General features: G+C 41.8%; 1 long non-coding RNA gene across 2 annotated transcripts; it reads right to left on the reverse strand.

Annotated features, from left to right (window-relative positions):
- Positions 1 to 437: 437 nt before the first annotated feature.
- On the reverse strand, positions 438 to 1,365 carry LOC143123786 (uncharacterized). 2 transcript variants are annotated; one of them, XR_012986903.1, is made up of 3 exons: positions 1,306 to 1,365; positions 1,134 to 1,217; positions 438 to 696 (listed from the first exon to the last, which is right to left on the reverse strand). It is a non-coding gene; the product is annotated as an uncharacterized LOC143123786 (long non-coding RNA). The 2 variants fall into 2 exon arrangements; XR_012986902.1 differs by lacking the exon at positions 438 to 696 and adding an exon at positions 885 to 962.
- Between the last annotated feature and the right edge of the window lie 3,691 nt (positions 1,366 to 5,056).

Here is a 5,056-nt window from a genome sequence, read left to right on the forward strand (position 1 = left end):
CACATAATGAATTTATAGCCATTTTCAGAGCTTTGCAGAGGGGAAATTACACAAGATACACCTGATTTGATTGGATTGTTTAATTCAACAGGAAAATGTACTTCTATTCACATAGTTTCACTAATGTGTATGAAATACCAAAAGAGCCAATAATGTTGGAAGTTGAACAAAAAGGATTGTTCACCACGATGCTTAAAATGACTTGAAACTTCAAAGGGCTGTAGTTTTGGAACCATTAGTGATACAGATATACTATTTAAGATTTATGCATAGGTTTGGTCTACAAACACCCGTGATTTTTTTCTGATTTTTTGGGAGAGGGTGACCTGCCAGCCACTGGGTGATTTGACACGGAATGACCCTACAGCCGTTATACGAGTATTGATTATAAAGCATTAAGTATTAAGTAAAGGTATAAGTGTGGCCACAGTCCGGCTGTGGGGTGGAGGGAGGGGTTATGCATATGTGCTAATATAGCATGCAAACAGTGAAGCAGTAAGACAGTGGTAAAAAGTGGCTAGTGGACAGACAGTACAGCAAGATTTTGATACTCTGTTATAAACACCTAGCATAGACATATCAAGACACAGTGTTTCTCCAATAATTTGTTGTAACACTTCTGGGGGGAAGATTGGCCTGTCACTTGATGTGCTTGATGGAGAGTGTGAGAATGGTCCGACAGCTTGTCCTGTAAGACTAGAGAGAGAGAGAGAAAGAGAGAGAGAGAGAGAGAGAGAAAGAAAGAAGAGAAGAGAATAGATACCATAGATTAGATACCATATTCATTAGCACCAAATACAAATAAATGGCCAAGTTTGTTTTTGTTTCATTTGTAGCCATGTTAGAAAATGGCAAAGTACAGAGACAGTATGTAATAACTTTCACTGCTTGCTGTCTGGAAGGTGGTGCTGAACTGGGCCGATGGAGACGATGGGAGGGGTACGCCAGCTTGTCCTGCAGGGCTAGAGAGAGAGAGAGAAAGAGAGAGAGAGAGAGAGAAAGAAAGAAGAGAAGGGGAGGGAGATTAGATACCATATTCATTAGCACCAAATACAAATAAATGGCTAAGTTTGTTTTTGTTTCATTTGTAGCCATGTTAGAAAATGGCAAAGTACAGAGACAGTATGTAATACCTTTCACTGCTTGCTGTCTGGAAGGTGGTGCTGAACTGGGCCGATGGAGACGATGGGAGGGGTACGCCAGCTTGTCCTGCAGGGCTAGAGAGAAAGAGAGAGAGTTTTTTTTTAACCATCTTCATAAGCAACATAAACTAAATGGCAAAGGACTTAATATAGTAAGTGATACCTTTCACTGCTTGCTTGAGAGGGTGGGAGGGGTCCGCCAGCTTGTCCTACAGGGCTAGAGAGATGAATAACAAACACTACTTACCCTCAATTATACCTGCCACCAAAACGTAGCTTCACATCGACCAATGTAATAGTGTGCCATTGCCATGCTAGCTAGCACGTTAACTCTTACCAACGAACTCTTACCAACGATGCTAACGAACACGAACATCCAAATTAACAATGTACTCTGGTCATTTCAGTCCATATAAGTATTATCTGTGATTTCAGCTACACAGGAAAATACTTGGCAAAGTCTTCGCAGCAAAATCTAACATCTAACTACAAACAGTTTTAAGTTATACATTGCTCTCTTCTGGCTAGCTGCTAAATATGAACAAGATAACATGAGATTACCGAACCACACTTGTTGCTTTTACTATCAGATTCTGATATGACGAAACAACAGCTTAGTGATGTAGGGTAAATGGAAATACTTCCCCAATGTTGTCAAAAAAACAATAGTCAACTTACTGACATCTCTCATTGAATGACCGCAACCGGGGAAATTATCTTATTAATGGAAAATACCGAGAAACCTTCTCTGTGCACACCATAGACAGTGGTGGACACACGGGATGAAATTGAGGAAAAGGAAGAAGATATGACATCATACCCAGCGTCACTTGAAGCTCTTCGTGATTGGTCGATGCTGCAGTACCAGGAACGCCCAATGGGCGTTCTTGTTTAATGACGGACACGCCCATGCCGCAGACGGACCCTACTCGATGAATAGGCTACTTCGCAAGTAGTTCAGCAAATTTGGGTGGGACAGAATACCTTTACAGAGCAGCAGCTCTGGCCATATCGGCTCTGGCTCACATGATGTACTGCTTTAAATGCATTATCGCTTCACTACCCAACACGCGAACAAGAAAGAAAAAAAAAAGAAACCAATGTGCTTATGTCGCGATTTCCGATAGGCCCAGCCCTAGAGAAAAGACAGCTATGGTAACCTAACAATTAGGATTTGCTTTGCCTACACTGCTGTTTGGTTGTCCCAAACTTTGAGACGATCCATACTCGCATTAACTGAATCTTATCAACCCAAACTGCGATGTTCCAAACAGAGTGACAGGATGCAATGCCTAATAATCTCACTGCCTTCGGTTCTCCCGCCATGTTTTTTGAAATCACACACCTGCTGTATCTGAAGCCCCACACACGCATAAGGCCTACGACTATCACTCTACACGCCCCCTGTTGCACGTCACAATTTAATTTATTATAGCTGATCCTGCCTCCTGGCTCCCTAAAATGCCGCATCATGTGAACAGATCAGCAGGCCAGCAAATTTTCATCTCGCTTTCAGACACAAAAAGACGGCAAAAAGACGTCTCCTCTTCCCGCAAATTTAACGGGATCTCTTTGTGAAAAGGCCTTTAAATAAAACCCTGTGGCGTCATCTTTACACCATTGGTTTACGCATGTCACACTATGGCCTATAAGCTTCGTTTCATTCACACTAACATCTCGACTCAACGCTTATTACTTGGCACGAAGCTCTGGAAGAACTGTGCCCAGAACTGTGCCCAGAGTACACAACTGTTTCACCAGCACATTTAAATGACTTGACTAAAACCATGCATAACTGGAGGTACACCTGTTATCTGAGCAGGTATGTCCTCATTTTGCAATGTGAGGACGATATGAGTCTGTTGCATAGATGTCTGAGACACGCATAATGTTTGAAAACCACTGGCTCGTAATCACAATAATTTAACACACGACAGTTGAATACTTCATCATGTTCCCATGCCTACATTTTGGTGAGTAGCATAGAGATCGTTAAAACAATAAAGTATGGCTCTCCGTTTGGGACATCGAAAACGTATATTTTTAATAGACTACCGTCGGAGATGCTGCAAAGGCCTCGATAACACGTTATCTCCACTATCATCAGTCAATGCCTCCTTGAGCAAAGTGGGGAATGAAAGAAAAAGTTTGAGAACCACTGGCTTAACAAGTTACCTGCAGTCCAGAACACACAGAATATTGCAACAGAAAGTTGCCTTTATAATCAACTACTATTTGTTCCAACAGCATTCAAACAAAGCCTTTATACAAGTGAAAAAATATATATTCCATAAGAAGTAAAATAAAATACTGTTACTGTAGTAACTGTATCCCAAGCTTCAGCTCCCCACGTCTGTGACAGGCAGATGTAACCGCTAAATTCTCAGCTTGTTTATACCCCACACTGAACGCGTAAGACCGCTAGGCCCATCACTGTGGGGTGCGGTAGCCTAGCCTACTCTCTGGGATTTAAGTCAAGCAATATAACCATACAAATGTTTCAAAATGAGTAATTTCGGCTTTGTCTGAACTGGCCATTGTAGGCTACGTAAAAAATAAACAAGTAGACATAGTCCCTATATAGCCTGGTAGCCTAATGAAACATACTGGATTGATGTAGTATCTTTGTAACATTATTAAATGAATCTGTTACTATGCCTATGCCTACGTTTGCAAAAGAGAACATTTTAATTTGATTCACAATAATGTTACAATGAGTAGCCTAGTTTTGGTTGTTGTTGGTGGCGTTATTGCATGTTAGTTATGCCTACAATGCAAAATTGCTTCCTCACGATTGGAAGCTCCTAGCCGCATAGGATTTCAAAACAGGCGAAATGCCACAAAACCGGTTTGTGAATAGGTCTGTGAGTTAGGAGTCCTCTTGACTTCTTTTAAGCTGTCACAGCTGGTGGGAAGGTGTGATTTGTTGAGGGCAGGGCCACTGCCCCCCAGTCAACGTGAATCGGGTGGTCAGTTAATAGGCTATGCCGAAATAGTTTTCAACATTTTGAATATTAGTGTCGGGTAAATTAGGAAATGTTCTCAAAGTAGCCTTATGGCTGAAAGCTGCTTGGGATCCCCCCTGTCAAGCAATATAACCATACAAACGTGCGCACTCATTGTTTCAAAAGGAGTAAATTCGGCTTTGTCAGAACTGAGCTGTGGACGACACGGCACGGCATGCCCAATTGAAAATAAATTAACGCAACGCAACACAGACCCCGCTTCTCTCACGTCAGTCACTGACATGAACGAAACACAGAACCCGCTTCTCTCACTGACAGTAGCCTAGAATAAATGCATGGGGAAAAAAACTTCCCCATGACAAAGACATCGTAAAACACTAAAAAGTTAATATTTTGTCACTATAACATACATCTGTCCTTTGTCAAATGTGTTATGTTCCAAGTAGCCTAGTGCGTAATTCTGCTTCATAAAGTTAAACAAATACAGAAAAATATAAATAGCCAGTTAGGGGCTACAACGCAGAGTTGGTAAATTATGGTAGGCCAACTTGGAGTGAACATACAAACAGGGGAAATTCTTTCTCTAGTAGCTGAGTAGCCTCAGGTGCGCACGTAGACATAAGGCCGAACATGCAAGCGCCAATGAATCGTGCTCTCACGACAATCACGCCGTTAAACTTAAATAGGTTAACATCACACTAAGTTCGCCTTCAAGCAAGGAAAACGATGATTTGAAGACATTTGTTTCTTTGGAAGGGCAAGGGGTAGCAACAGGGCAACACAGAGACATTCCCGATGGCAGGGCTGTTATGAGAGTATTAAAATATGGGATATTCTACGGGAAAACATTAAAACGGCAAGACGCGGGGGGAAGTTAAAATGAGAAACACGGAAAAAGTTGGCATGCATTGTTTCGGTCCCCGTGCACAGGGATTATTTGTCATATTA

This window comes from Alosa pseudoharengus, unplaced genomic scaffold (genome assembly GCF_046254945.1).
Source record: "Alosa pseudoharengus isolate Yale_2024_CS ecotype anadromous, Long Island Sound unplaced genomic scaffold, YU_APseudo_1.1 YU_APseudo_1.1_scf_15, whole genome shotgun sequence".
In the NCBI taxonomy this organism is placed as follows: Eukaryota; Metazoa; Chordata; class Actinopteri; order Clupeiformes; family Clupeidae; genus Alosa; species Alosa pseudoharengus.